At 39.9% G+C, this 16,531-nt stretch overlaps 1 protein-coding gene across 2 annotated transcripts in view; it reads left to right on the plus strand.

Moving 5' to 3' along the window:
* Positions 1-16,531, plus strand: part of zbtb20 (zinc finger and BTB domain containing 20) — a 108,709-nt gene that overhangs the window by 74,307 nt on the left and 17,871 nt on the right. Inside the window, exon 1 of one of the 2 annotated variants that reach the window (XM_079651714.1) lies at positions 3,571-3,794. The exons of the other annotated variant lie outside the window; for it this stretch is intronic. The gene's annotated coding sequence lies outside the window, so the exon portion shown is untranslated. Of the gene's footprint in view, positions 1-3,570; positions 3,795-16,531 lie in introns of those variants that run through there. 2 annotated transcript variants of the gene reach the window in all.

A 16,531-nucleotide genomic window follows, 5' to 3' on the forward strand; every position in this document is an offset into this window, starting at 1 on the left:
ACAATTTACTTTGCCTTCATTCCATAATCATGCCTATTACCTGAAATAGCACAAAGCAGAATGGAAGAGATCCTGAAATTACACAATGTGCTGAATTGAGAATTTATCTTAAATCAGGAAATATTTTGAATCACGAGATACCGAAAGATCCACACCCCGAGTGTTTACACCAACTAAAAAATACAACTTTGACCAAAAGTATTTTTCAAGTTCAAGTCTTAAAAGTGTCTGTGCAGCACCTTGAGAACTATGTGGAGGAATACATTGAGACATTCTGAGAAAAACCCAGTTCCTTCGCACACGATAACAGCTTTGCACTATGTGAGTTTAAAACAAGGCCGGGTTAGGAGGGTACAAAACATTTTTAATTGCCCTGCAAATTCAATGGAAACTAATTCCACTCGTCCTAATCCAGTTTGCACGTCACTTGCCATCCAAGCAGTAATGAGTTGTCTAGACTGTCTGTCAAATGAATAACCTGTGGGCCATTCACTCTGTGGAATATATTAAAACAGAGCAAGGACAAGCCCTATGAGGGGACATGTTTTATAATATTTTAGATATTACAGAATGATTTATTTCTAAGTTGAGGGTAATAAATTGTCTAGTTTTCAGCCATAAATGGAAGCTTGCAAACGTCCATCAGGGTAAAACGTTTTTTGTGTGTCTGTGTTAATAGATTTCTACTAAGATGTGAGCGCCGTCTTCATCATCCAGCTACATAATACGTTAAATATAAGACACCTCTGGTACAGCCCTGATCATTTTAAAATCTAAGGCATGCACTATATTCGAATAAGATGAGGGCAGAAAAGCAGAATTAATTAATGAAAGGATTTTTTTTTTTTTTAAAGTTAACAAAGAGAAGTCATGTTGCTGCCCTCTGTTGGTTACATTCAAATCTGAGCGAGACATGACTTGACCTGCCAAAATGAAATGAGTCTGTTCCTCTTTACCACAAAGAACATGTTGAAGAATTTAGTTATCATGTAAACAATTCTGTCTTTGGGTTGCAAATCTATTTTCTCTCTTAACAATGCATCTTTTCATCGTATCTAGTTTTTATTTTGTATCTATCAATGGGGAGATTAATGAGAATGTGTCAGTACTGTAAAAAGACCATATTTATTTTTAAGACACAAAGTAAAAGCTGCAATCTTATTCCCAAAAAAATTATGATATTGCAGATGTCAAAACATCTAAAGCGTCATTTTATTTGTTTTTTCTACTGATCTGTTGATACAGAAAAACATTTGGATTTCAAATACAAACTGTCCAGGTTTATAGGTGAGCAAGGTGTTTAGAGACATTTTCAGGTCTGATTCATAGGCTCAGCATTTACAGTGTTGCTACATTTAGTCTTTAATGTATTTATATATATAAAAACAGAATATATATTTATGATCTTTTATCTATTATTATTATCTTGAAATAAGAAATGTTGTCAGGCTTTCCTAAGGGAAGGCCTTGCAAACCAGTCTTAGTATTTTCGTATCTATTTGTACATAAAGGCTTTGAGATGTGGAAACTACCTGAGAAGCTAAAAGGATAAATATATGATTATTTAATATAAATCATATTTTGCATATTTTATTTTTGTAGCCTATTATTGTATTTGTTTTAATATGGTACAAATCGATAACATGGGTGTATAATATAAATAACATTACTATTTGAGGCGTTTTTGTTTAGCCCTACATGTTTTAAATAAAAACAGTGACAATTATCATATTCTTCGTCTAGTGTAATCCTGTCTATTTTGTATTAATCCTATAAAAACAAAAAACCTAAACATATTTTGGATTAGATTGGTCGTCATGGTGGGAACGACACGCTGCCATGGAGGCCAGTCCAGTGAATCTGCAGGCATTAGTGGCCACTGTAACACAATGTTCTCTGTTAAAGGAGAGGTGTATCTAACGCTGTTCCGGGAGGGCGGGCACCACGGTCTGCCGTTCCGGGACCGTCCGTTTATCGTCCTCTAAAAACATGATTCTGACTTTTAATGATTACTAAAAGCATGTTCCAAAAACGTGCCTCGTTGTCTGCTCTCAAAGCAGCGCATTAAGGCCTGCGGTGGTGTTCTTACGCTGTTTCTGGTTAATGTAGGTCAAAGCAGTGACGGAAGGGTGTCCTCCGCTGAACCCGCGGTATTAATCCACATCGCAGTCCTGCAGATGGCGCGCACAGTCAACTGAGTGCCCTGGGTGCTCACCACGGTGCTCACACAACAATATCCGTGTGGAGCATACCCAGCTTGAGAGATGGCGATTGTCTGAAGCAACACCTCTGTCTCCCCCGTGCAGCTGGAGGGGCTGTGAAAGCAAAGTTCAAGAGTGCAGTTTCTCCTAAAAGCGAGTTTTTCACAGACTTCCCGCGCAGCGTACAGGAAGCAGGAGGGTTTATCTGTAGGCTGCTCGAGCGTAACCTTATTTGACCTCTTTGTCAGTAAAGCCTGGCTTCCAAGACGTACAGCTGCGCACACTGAACCTCCTCCGCCCTGTAGCCTATACAAGAATCACACACATGAATAATATATTGAAAGTATCTATTAGACATTACCCTCAGCGTGGTTCATTATTCTGATCTGAACTACAGACAAGCGTGTGCGCACACACGCACACCTGTCACTGTCTAGACAGGGAGGGGGCATTAAGGCGGTGGTGCGGGGGGGATCCCACATGACCCATTACTGCTTTATTCTATGCCAACCAGAATATATCTCAAGGCGCTGGATAACGACAAAAAAACCAACAACAACAAGAGAAAAAAGCAATCGCTCCACTAAATCTGATTGGCCGGCTGAACCGACACGAATTGTTTTCCCTGCTCGCAAACTCGAGGTCAGCTCGGGACGTTAAAAAATAAATAAATGAGAAAATAGAAATGCGTAGAAAGTAGAAGACACAGCAGACAATCTAGCTTGTTGGTGGCGGAAATGATTGACGGCGCCACTGTCCAATAGGAAGCCGCGGCGCAGCTGGCTCACTGTACTGGCAGAGGCAGCGACCAATGCAAAGTTCAGAAGCATGATGGACACATAACTGACAATTCCCCTGTCCTCTGATCCACACTGGGGAGAGATTTGAATTCATTCACAATTGTGAACGATGATATCCGAGAGCAGCAAGCGTTGGAGCCAGCACAGTAACATACAAGACAGATATAGCATCAAATGGTGAGGTTTATAGGTACAATCTGTCTGTGGTGCAACATCCCTGTAAACCTCATTCATCACAGGTTTCATTATGCATCATGACTTTCATTTATGAAACTGCCTCGTTGTAGCTCAGGCAGCAGCAAACCTCAACACCTCAAAATAGGGGAGGAAAACTACTATTACTACAACTACTATTACTATAACTCCCACTACTTTCCAGAGAGCCATAATGGAGCCGGGTCCACCGTCCCACGGTGATCCCTGTGATTGGGGCACACTAATGTTGACGGATTTCTGATCCAACCCAAGACAGTGCACTGTTCTTCCAATAGCAGCTTTAAGTGAAAAGGCGTGCCTGCCTGCCCCCCCTCCTCCTCCTCCTCCTCCTCCTCCACAGCCACCCCTCAAAGTGCTCGATGTATAGTTAAAAAATGGGAGGGCACACTTGAACCGAGCTGCTCTATGAAGGTAGGCTGCAGCGTGTGTTTATTGATGAGATGAAAAGAAGATGGAAGTGAGAAATGAAACAAAGTAAAGGAACATATTAAAAACAAACTATACGCGCTTCGTCGGGGGAAACAGGGGGAGCTGTGGAAACGCTGTCGCCACTTTTTAAACGAGCTTCGAAGTGCAGGTAAGAAATTGGGAAAAGTAGGAAAAGGGATGGGTCTTTTACAATATGTATATCGCTTTTATTACAGTGGATAAATTAGAGAGAGGTCCTGTGTGAGAGATTAAAACATGCTCGATTACTTTAGGGTGATGTGCATGAAATACCACTGACTTCCATGTAGTTGTGGCTAGCTTCAACCAAATATTAAGCTCCACATAATCGGAAACTTCTTTCTTTAGAGGATCTCAGACATTCAATAAATGTGACGCCAGCGTAGCAAATGAAGTGCAACGAGTCCCTCATGTTCGCGGCTCAGTTTTGGCTGTTTTGTTGTTCGTTTATGTTCGAGTAGGAAAACGCGCTGCCCTGGCATGACGCAAGTTTCCCCATCTGTCATTATTCTCAACATGCCCCTTTACCTTTAGCCCTTTTACTTTCGGATTTGCCCGCGAGCCGAGCTGGGGACACTCGAGAACAATACTGTGGGCAAAGTGTGTTCCCAGGTCTGTTTCTATCAGTCAGCGAAGCCCCAGCGGTGCTCGCAGGCTGCTCGTTCACATTTTACTCTGAGAGCCCGGAACAACTGTGGCAGCCGACGTGCGCATTTGGCTTTTAGGTCAGTTATTTGAATCAGAGGAAACGCGTTTCCTTATTGCGATGAACAACACACTCTCACTAGAAATCTATTTCTTAAATACATTTCCACTTTGTTAAACTTGTCGGAAAGATGCTTTCGATGTGTGGAATACATTATTATAGCAGTGGTTCTTAAACTCAGACAGATGTCTAGCCTACATTTTTTTTAAATAAATTAATATCAATACGGCGTGGCATTCATGAGATGGAGTTACATTAAGATATGCTTGGCCGGCCGAGGGAAGGCTGGCTAACATTGTGTCTGCAGGTAAAACAATACTGCAGGTTCAGTTTCTCGGATATATCACAAAGATCCCAATTCCAGAGGGACTGTGGTCTGGATTTTTGGTGCCATGTTTCCCCAAAAACGACCGATCTCTTTTATTGTCCCAATCCGCTTTTATTCTTGGCCTACAGTTTGAGAAAATGTTTGCGATGTTTTGGTAAAGGGTGGCCTAGATATGGGACCATGCTCTGGTGTAATTAAAGTTGCAAGAGACGCTTCCCGCATGCCTTTTGGGACATTTTGTTGCAAAATATGCATGGGCAACTCGTGATTCCTTTGCTCTTGCTTATTATGGCAGTGCACGCTTTGGATAAAGTTAAAATGTGTGTATAGGTTCAGCGTTAGCGGAACAATACAATTTTTAAAATGGAGCACTGGCTGCCTAAAATTCGCTGAACGGGCCACGGGGAGTTGATCCGGAGCAACATGTCAGTCTTGTTCTTTTGAGCTCCATATCCGTGCGCGTCTGCGGTAGCGTGTGCGTGTGTGTGACTGAAAAGGGGGCAGAGAGCGTGCGTGTGTGTGTGGCAAACAGATGTTGTCCCAAAGCGCTTGGCTTTGTCAGATAAAGAGAGTAATACAGCGTGTTCCTGCCTCTATTATAAGCACCACTGATGCTCGTACAATACAACCCGTACGCTAAACGATGAATATAGGCTCCGGTTGATGTACAGCAGGAGTTGTGCGCAGCTCTGCGTCCACACAGTGATCATGTCAAAGGCTGATGTGGTCACTGCAGGTGTGCACGTGAGAGACACACACAGGAAGGCCGGTCCGGGTGGCTGCACGCGGGAGTAGAGTGTGTGGATGTGCACCTGTGTGTGTAGGTGTCTGTTTTTTAACCACATAATTGTACGTTCATCCCTTCTCACTTTTGTTGTGATCACTTCCTCTCTCCGCCTTCATTCACAATATGTTTCCACAACGTAAACGGGCTGCACTCCTATAGGCTCGGTTATGTAATTGATGTCTGCACTGGATCGTTTGTTTTCTGAATGGACACATTTGGAGAGGAGCTGTGCGTGCAGCCCGGTGTAGCAGAAACCCAACATTTCACTTTAATGTAAGCTTTCAGCTGGGTGTGATTATAAACCTGTCCAATGAACTGGAGCATATTGATTGACAGTGTGCATGTGGGTGAAATGATATTGTCACAAACTGGATGGAATACCCTTCATCACCACATACACTTAATGCCTCTTTTTTTGGACATTTTATGGTTTGATGAATTGGAGGGTACTTGTCTTATGTGCAAGTGAGCTCTCACCAAGGCTTGATGTCAAAAACTCTCGTTTTATGTGCACAGAGGTGTGCAGTAGCTGCTGAAGGAGAGACAGCCATTATGTGCGTTGGGAGTGTTTGTAGTGCAGAGTATCAGGTGCTCAGTTTCATCTCAGTTAAGTCACTAATGAGTATTTATATGTATATATTCCACATGTACATTAATATTCACAGTGTTTGAGCCATCGCCATTTGCCAGCTTTCTGTGTCACGGCTAGAACCCACCCATGACTAATGAATATTTAAGAGCATGTCTGCAGACCAAGGAAACTCATTATTATATGAAGGAGACCCAGCAGATCCGCTGTAGACCTCCTCAGATGGAGGCAGGGGAGGGGGTGTTCAGTTAATCCACACTCAGCAATCAATCCCAATTTTCTTTTGGCTTCACCCTCCTTCACTTGTCCTCTGTAGCTTGTCACCCTCCCTTCACATTCATTCATTTCTTATTGACCAACACACTCACCAAATGTGTCTGCAGCATTCAATTTTGCCCTGTGTTTCCAGCTGATTCAGTCAATCTTTCACACATTTCTCCCACCTGATCATTTGAGTTTTCTCAAGTGAACATTTGTAAAGAAACCATTATTCTGTACTAATGTAACGAGTTCTCATTTGGAAGAGATATATAACAATCATCTTGTACTGTAAACGCACACAGATGGCGGGTCAGTATTCCAAATAATTTTTTAAGCTCAGCAAAGGAACTGTTGCCCAAATAGGCAAGATGAGACATCTCTCTGAAGCTCTCGGCACCGCCACATTTCTGGTTATTGCTTCACCAGGCTTTTACCTGGCAATCCTGCAGCCCATAACCTACATATTGAAATGTACTAATATGTGTTCATTATGTTCTTTTTGATGCAACTCTCTTGAAAAGATTTTGGGCCGTTGGTTGTCCATTACATAGTAGGTAGTGGAAAGGACAAGACTGAGCTATTAAAGTCAGTAAAATAATAATTTTTTATTTTATGTTTCTTTCTACATATGTATGTATTTTTTTTATATATTATTCAAATGAAGTGTAATTTAAATGTACATTTGAAAACAAAAAGTGCATTAACTGGCTAAATAAAAATGTAATAATATAACTTATTGCGCCTTTGGACCGTTACAGAAATAATAATGCAATTCATAATTCTAAGTAGGTTATTTCACCACAGTATACCAAGAGAGTAAAAAAGAAATATGCACTTGAGTCCATCCTGGCACTTTGTCTAGCCCAGTTGAACATATTTGGCAGCCATTTTGGGAATGCAGTAGAGATCCATCGATATAACGAGCCACTTTGTGGATTGCATCCAGAATGTCACAGTGCTTGTTAACTGCTTGGCCTTTTTGTCTAAGGCAGTGTTTATCCTTTTCCCTCCCTTTTTACTTCCTGTATAATTCTGGTTCCCCCATGGAGCCAAACTAATCTTTGATGTGATTGCCAACTGAGACTGTTTTCAGGTGCAATGTGTTCATGTGAAGTCTTATAATTGACTTCAGAGTAGCCTTTTACAGACTTTAATGGTAAAGATTCCCCTTTTATTTATGAAGAACGTATACAGTTTCCCACCTTATGTTGATTGTAAAGACTTCTGTTTTACAGCAACTGGAGCTTTACAACTACATTTGAGTCCCTGGTTACCATGACAACCCTAAAAAACACGAAGCTCCAGAAAACTTGTATCTTATTATAAAAATAGTGTATTCATTTTCCTGAATCTTTTTGAGAACAGTAAAATAGAAAATAATTAACTCCACCTTGGTGGATTTTTTGCGAACTAGAAATGATTTGGCAGGCTAGCTGCCTCCTGGCTAACTGGCTTACATCCGTCTACCCACAAAGCACCTTTTTCACACATAACACGCTTCTCTTCACATTATTATAATTTATTATTCCTGAAAATACTAATAACACAATTGCAAAACCTATTGAGAATCCTTTGCCTTTGTAATTAAGGAGATCATTTCCCCTTCAGCTGCGTTATGCAACACAGAAATGCTGTTACCAGGAGTTATGGTGATTCCTTCCAGCTATAAGGCAAGGCTGGAAAATCATGTGCCTTGTTTTAGGGGACGGAAAATATATCTTGTTTATTCATGATCAATTTTCAGATAAAAATATTTTGGAATAAACTAGGTCATTTATATTTAATGCATACATTAAATAAAAAAAATACTTTAATGACAGCTACAGGACACTTTTGTACTTACAGTAAATTGTAAGCATTGATCATGATTTATTTACAGACACCCTGTTTTTTTTTTTTTAAATTGGCAGAAAGATTCTGAAAGACTGGCCATGGAAAATTACTCTTATAAAACAACACTCGGTACCTAATCCCTTTCAGAGCATACAGTGTGCAGAATACCGTAAAACTTTAAGGCATGTCTTTCCGTTTTCAAGGACTTTTGTTTGGAATCTCCCCTCCCTGCAAGTATCACAGGAATGCTTGGTGAAAGCACACATTGATACTGAATTAGTATGTGCGAATGTGCAATGCTGTTGTCAGGAAGCTTTTGTTCGGCTTTAAAACCTTAGAAAGACTTGCCAAACACATTTAATAACCTTTGCTTAAGGATTCATGGCAAACGCGACATTAGTTTAGGATTGAGTGTTTGATATTTTCAACATATTATATATATTAATACAAAATGCTCATCCCACATGGAGGAGTTCAATACACACTTGCCCCAGGATCAGCCTTTTGTTTTTTACTTTTATGTTTATGCATACATTTGGTGCAGCACCAGACTTAATGGACTCAAACAAATATAATAAAATGTTGTACATAGAGTACAAACACAATCCAGTTGTGGGTGCAACCATCTGTTACCATAACCTTTGCTAAAACTGCAACAGACTCTTTTGTATTTTACCCAGCTGGTTTTAAAAATGTCATTAAAGGGCATGGAACCACATATAATTGAAAACTTGAAGACAACACGTACATAAGTGTTTATTTTTATTTTTTAGATGTATGCAACATGTTTTCACAATGTATTTTTGAATCCTATTTACACCTTCTTCTTTTTTTTTAAACATGACAGAAGCTTTAAAACTTAATTTGTATTCCCTCTCTTTAAACACACACGCAGGCCCAGGCATTCAACTGATGTGAAAAATGTATCCTGGATTCTAATAGCCAAGTTGTATGTTTGCCAAGCTGCATGTGTGTCCTCAGCTCACCCTGCTACCCATATGGTTTCCTACAAGTCACGGTGAGATCACTGCCTAGTTGAAGGTGTGGGGGGGGAGGATCTTAAGAGGGTTTAAGAATATAAGAAAAGTAACAGGGTCTTTAGTAACTGTTTTAACCTATTTTACACAGAATGAGTGCCGTGTATTCTCTGCCTTAATCTTGGCTTCCGGAAGACTTTATAAGCCTCGTGCCAGTAAACAGCACCAACAGCAGCCAACAAGTCGCTCTCATGGTACATCGGCATGCACTGTGCAATGGGGAAACTTATTTACTCAATAATATTTGTATTAGTGTTAGGTTAGTTATTTGTTTATTTAAATTATTCATTGTTGTTTATTTAACCTGGCAGCAAAACATAACTGTAATTTTGTATTTTGAATTTTCTTATTTATTTTCTGTTTAAATGTTCATTTTTATTATTAAAAAGGTAAAAACAATTCTCCTCTGATACGGTCCACCTTGTTTATTACCCTGAAAACTCCATCATACTGGAAATCATAATTATTTTTTGCTAACCGCTTATTAGGAATAAATGAGTGTTTTGGGTTATGATTGATTTACAACAGTAACTGTACGTGAGGAAACGCAGCGTTCAACCTGTTCAACAACAAACAATTGGCAAAACAAATTTCCGGTTTCAGTTTTTTCAAAGTAACTGGGCTTGTTTCACAACAAGTTTTAAAATGGATTCAGTTTGTTCTGGTGAAATCAAATGGCTCGGAACACCTGCAAAACGTTTTCACTACAAACGAACTCCATGTGTCATGTTTAAATGGTTAGTACATCAATGTTGAAGTAGTGGGCATCGATGGCATTCAGAATAAAACCGAGAGTAAAATACCTTGTGGCAGTTGCTATGTAAACTTTCTTTGAGCCTATTTTCTTTTATAATGTATTTGAATAGATTAACCGACATGAATGCTTTTTTAGGTAACATGTATTTTGTGGTCTTTCACTGCAGGCGGCACCTGGCTAGTATTTCAACGATGATTAATTAGCTGAATATTATTTCTTTCTTAGCCCTTTTTAAGGGTTATTTGAATGTATCCCAACGTGTATTTAGGGAAAGGCAGGGCATACTGTGGGCAGGTCAGACACAAACAAACACACACTCTTAAAGAGGTAACAGGAGGTAGTCATTCAAAACATGTACTCAACATTAAAACCCCTGTTGCAAAAAACCGTCCTTCAGCTCTTGGACTAACAATGACACTATTAATGACAGAGAAGTAGCACAGCAGCCATGTGGCATGATTTTTATAGCAATGTTACCAGAAACAGCTGATGAGCTTAGGTTTCACTCTAGGGCTTATGGGCTATAGATTGTTACCATCGCAGATAGTAATTCTACTGCATTCAAAGAGCCCACCCTGACCAGCAAGTCATGTGCATTATCAAGGCCAAAAGGCCAGATGATTATCATAAACGGCTGTGTTATCTGCTTTGAGCTGCCTGGTAGTTGACTCTATGGTGACTCTGCTTTCTGTACACACATCAGAGAGGACACCCTTTACCACACCAACATCTAATCATATCAGGAAGTGTGAAAACTGCTGAAAAAAAAGAGCAAGTAGTAGCTTCCATGATAAATATACTGCATGCGTCACTTTAATAGCACAGTGTATGTCTTTGCAACAGAGAAAAAGGACAACAGATCAATGAAAATGTGTGGTTACAACTTGCTATAGAAGTAGTGTAACCACACAGCAACATAGTTTCTCCCCACAGTCATTCCGGGGATCAGTGGCTAGTATAAAGAGGTGTGCCCATGACAAAACCTGCCTGCAAAACATATTCATCACAGGATTTTACACAACCAAGCACAGTCTTAAATAATATAAAAAATCAGACAGTGTCATTTTTGAAATATTGCTAACATGTCAACGAAACATTTCACTTTTTTTCTGTTTAGTGTTACACTAGCACGCAATAAATACTGTTAATGAATAACTCAATATTCATAAATATGGCTCAGATGAAGCTCATAATCATGGATTATTCATTGCAACTTTATAATCTAACTTTTACATTTATGGCTGCTTGTTGGTCAAATAGTACATGAATGCTTTACCTGTAGTGAGTAACAGCTCCAGTATTGTTTATATAGCTAACCTGTTATGAATGCCTATGTTAGCTGATACTTTACTGTCCTTATTGTTCTTATTGCAACACGCTTTTCTTCATGGGGCTGTTCAGTGCCTTGTACTGTACATTGAAAACATTTCAATCAGATAAGATTTCTAGAGGTCATCATTATTCTTCCTTTTTTGATGTTTTCTTAACTAGAAGGCTGATGACACGTTACTAAGCAGGGTGAAATCTTGAGTTCTTGGCCTTTGCCTCATTTCTTGGGAAATTCTTAGGTTGGCTTGCATCACAGGTTTGTCTTGCAACACAGTATTGTTGTATAAAGTTTCCTAATGTAGTTATATTGCACCCACTCCCCATAGGATTAACAAAATACTTTAGCTTTGTGCCAACATTTGTTTCCAACTGCAGTGCTGTATGTTTGAATCATTATAAGTAACTTGCACTGCCACTGGACCAGCGGTGCTTAGTGACAGGCAGTATAGGCCACTCATGTGGTTTGATTGTGTTTCACTCTGTCAGCATTACACTTTTAGATGGGTCATATGTCAAATGACCTGACAAGACATATATAATCTGTATTTCCAACACAACAGCTTGCCAAACTATAAATACCCTAACAAGTGCTAGTAGCCCATAAGGCTGAAAATAAGCATGGCATGTTCGGTAAAAAGTCATCTGGATTGTATATCTTGTTTGCATAATGAGCAAAATGTGTAGTTGAAGACACAGTATGTTTGAAATATCGTTATCTGAATATTGACTCACTTTTATGTCAGCCTGATGGCATGTGTATTGTTGTTGCCGTAGCTACAGGCGGAAGAATTCATCATAAAACCTTTTTGCAAAGTCCATTTTCACCGTTTTCTTTGCTTATGCATCGTTAACAAGCCGCCTGGTAACAATTTGGCAGCGGGTCATTCTGTTAACATGTCGTCACATTAACATGTGGCTGATGAACCTGTTTAAAAGGAGAGATTTTTGGAGAGAGGTTGGCTTGCTGACCTTTGAAGCACAGATTGGCTATCTAATAGTGCTGGGCTGCGCTGAACTGCTTAAAGCACCCTCGTGCATTTTGTTAGAGTATAGTTTTCATCACAATCTCATTCATAAATGGGAAAGTATTAATCCGATTGTTTAAATGTGAATCTGTCTCCTGTCCAATTTTGTAATGCAGCAGTACAAACCATATTGTCAAAATGTTTTTTATTATTATTATTACCATCACCCATATAGAAAATGTCATAACAGTGAATGTCACCTAAACACATTTGACAGTACCTAACCCTAACACACACACTCTCAGGCACACCCATACATATTTATACACACTGTGTGAGAACACCTTTATGATAACCCTCTAAGTGTTGTTTATGAAACTCAGCCTGACATATAGCTTGTGTGCGAACACCATTTTCTTTGGTTTCCTGAACAACTTCTAAATACTGTACCTGTGAGATTGTGTACTCTGTTTCGTATCTGTAGCGGCTCATAGCAACTAACTATTATTTTAATGATTGATTAATCCGTCTATTATTTTCTTGATTCATCTTTTGTCTATAAATTGTTTGAAAATAGTTAAATAAGTCCATCACAGACGATCAGAGTCCATTGTGATTTCTCTAATCCTCTGGTCTTGTCCAAAGATATTCAGATTAAATATGCTATACACATCATATCAGTGACACACTTAAACTCAACACATGTGAAAGCTGCGCTGTACTCTGTGTGAACTGTATTGCTTGAAGGACCGATCCCACACTATCGTCTCATAATTCAGCACAAAGTATCTTTGTCCTTTTTTTTATCTCCCAAGGACATAAAATCACAAGACACTTTGTTCTTGTAAGGGATACAAAAGTATACCTCCTCTCAATACTACACATTGACTTGTATACTTACTTTGCTTGCATGTGCACCGTCCAGGCATAGCCATATGGACCTGATAAGAGTTTTCTTCTTCCAGACATTGAATTCACTTCCCTTTATCATGAAATACTAGTAATAGAGCATGATGAATCTTTGCTTCATAAAGACCTCTCCATGGCCCGGGAGGTCCTTTTTTGGAGAGGCAAAAATGTTCTCGACGTGTCTAGTAGGTGTAGAGAGGCAGTTGCTGTGGACACTTGTGCCTAATTGATAACTCTTGAATTTAGCATTATCTGCTTCGGGGGTTGGAGGTGTTTTGGAAACTATCATATGAGTAGTCAGATGGTTCTTTTTGGTCAAATGCTCATTAACAAAAGCACAGCCATTTGCCAGCTCTGAGATTTTTCTTGAAAGCTCACCAAAGTGAAATACAGTCTTTATCATTTCTATGGCCTAAAGCCAACAGTGGCTGTTTGTTTTTTTGTCCTCTTTGCTCTTTTTTGGAAACTTCATGAAACACAGTGTGGAACATTCACTGATAGCACTAATTCCTGAATGTTTGTGCGCCTGAATAAAGTATATTAGAAGTAGATTATCCTCCCATCTGTAAATAAACAAAGGATCTGCTATGGATAACGGGTGGCGGTGGGTGTTTTTTTTGACAGTAAATGACGAAGTTGAACAAGCTGTCCTGTCAAAAACTGTTTAAACTGTCTTTTACTTGTGTAATGTCGTTGTAGTGTGTGTTGTTTTTTGTTTGCTGGAGGAATTAATTTGAAAGCCACACATCCTGTCACACTGAGATTCATTTGGACTGCATGTGTTATCACATTGATCTGCTGTGCTATTTGAGACATTTTAGTGGCAGTGGAACTAAACGTGAAATGTTAGATTACATTTATGGGGACTATAAAACAGAAAGCAACAGTTCGAGTTAATGCACAGTGCAAAATAATAAGTTATTATAAAGTTATTCTATTTCCATAGTCAAGGCCATAACATTACCCTGGTACTCTGTAATAACTGCACTTCAAAATGCTTTCACCATGTACGAGAGCATTTGAAACAAAAGAAAATCAATGATTGGGATATTTTTTCAAGTGTTTGCATAGTTTAAATTGTTCTCGCTGGTTATTTTGGATATTTGGTGATGAGGGGAGAAACATTGGCCTGTTCTGCGTTGCAGGTAAAGAGCCGGTTCAAAGTACAGGAAGACGTTTCATGTCGAAATTTGTTAGGACAACACCCTGTTCTAATGTAATTCAGACGTGTTATAATTATCGTCAGAGATTTAGACACATTTAAAAAAGATTTCATTGGGGATGTTTTGTTACACCATACAATTTCAGTCAAAGGAAAAGGAAGAAAAAAAAAGAAATGTGTAAAGAATCTTGGCTCAACTTGTCAACGGCCTACGTGCTTATTGAGATTTGTTGTTACTGCTATAAAGGCAAATCAATTACTTTTTGAGCCTGTGAGGTGTTTTCTGCCGAAGTGTGTGTGTGATTAGTTACCTACCTGTTAATTGCTTCTTAACATTATAGACGTACACTCGACTGTAATAAGAGACATGACGGCACTCTAAATGACTCTGATTTAATCATCCAACACATTGTTGGGCGGAGATGAATATTCAGTTACCTAAAAGATTATTTTTTAATCGTGCCGATCAAAATGAGCCAACACACACAACAGCATTAGCTGATATTTAATTAAATGTATTTTTTCTGAAAAGTTTGAGATGCTGACAGAATACATTGAGTTGTAAATTGTTCTGTCAGAAGAGTGAAATGAACATCCGGTGTCTATTGAACACACCTTGAATTATCACTTATTAGAACAACACTCGAACATTTAAAATCTCCCAGTGTGCTCGCTACATTCGAAAAGGATTGACTAAATGACATTAAATCACATATCCAGACCATACTATTAAAGCATAATTTCTGGTAGTTTATATGCTAATGCATATGGACTCAATGGATGATTGAAATTAATAATTACAATGTTGGACAGCATTAAGCAGAGATTTCAAACAAACTCATAAATTACTATTAATTAGGTGAGGCACAAAACACTGTTGATAAGTGCAGCTCTGCATCACATTCAAGTCGGTACTGTATATGCACATGCATGGACACGAGCTTTTGCACAATGCCCCGTGGCCCTTTTGTCTCCAGATTTAAATGTATCAAGGGCCTTGAATATATGCCTGTAGTGTGTATTGTAAGCAGAATTTGCATATTAAGGATGTATATTATTCACATGGCGGATACTGTTCCTTTCATAAGCACGCCTCTTATGTCTGTTCTCAACCCATCCCCCATCCTCACAATTGTATCCCCCCCCCACACCCCCCCTTGATTAACTAATGTCCAATTCGATGCAGCGTATTTCATGCGCTTGTCACCTAATACAGGCAGCTGATTAACCTGGAGTCTGGCTGGTGAAGTTGCAACCCTCATCTCCCCGTCTTCTTTTTTTTTTTTCTCCTCCTCCTCTTTTCTTTTTTTTTTTTTTGTTGTTGCCCCCCTCTTCCCCAGCCTCCACCCCTCCTCAGTCTTTGTTGTGGCGGCAGCAGCAGAGCATGCATTGCACTGGCGGTCTGAAGCATTGTGTCTGATTTCCAGCAGACAAACTGACCTCTGGGGATTTATTGACAGCAAACTCCACAGAGGCAGACACAGAGCTGGGAGCATGGAGAGGCAGCCAGAGAGGGGCGGAGGGTGTTTGGGGAAGGTTCATAAGGGAGGGAGGGAGGGAGGGGAGGGGGCACAGACAGAGAGACAGACAGATGGAAGAAAAGACGGGGCGAGAGAGTTTCAACGTGATGAAACAGGAAACAGGTAGAGGCACACAGAGAAAGAGATCGATACCAGGAGGGAAAACACACACCCCGCATTTAGTTGAACGTGAAAATGAGTCTTGTGCTGGAGCGTTAGGAAGTGAAAGAAAATGGCTGCCTCCTACAAGGATCTAATTAATTTTGAAGGATCATCAGCCCCTTTAGTCCAAGGCAGGGTACAGGAGGGAGGGCGGTAGGAAGGGGGGGAGGGAGGGGAGGGAGACAGACCCCTGGGCTGATTAGAATTCACTGCAGGTAGGCGCTGGCTGCTGCTCACCCACTGTGTCACGGCTAAAATGGAATCACTGTTGTGAGTGGCAGTCTGGGCAACTGAAGCCTGCTTCCCTTGGCCTACTCCTTTGTTACCAGCATTCACCTCACTTTACCCCTCAGGCAGGTGGATTTACATGTCTGGATGTTCCAGGGAAGCCAAAGAGGGAACATACATGTTTGCATTGCAAGAGAACACAAACAAAAAAGGCCTGTGGCACCAGAAATACAGTTAGATCTCAGGCTAACCACTGCTGGAAAATACTAAAGGTCAAATATTTGCGAACGTTAT

Source organism: Notothenia rossii (genome assembly GCF_949606895.1).
Source record: "Notothenia rossii genome assembly, chromosome: 9".
Lineage (NCBI taxonomy): Eukaryota > Metazoa > Chordata > Actinopteri > Perciformes > Nototheniidae > Notothenia > Notothenia rossii.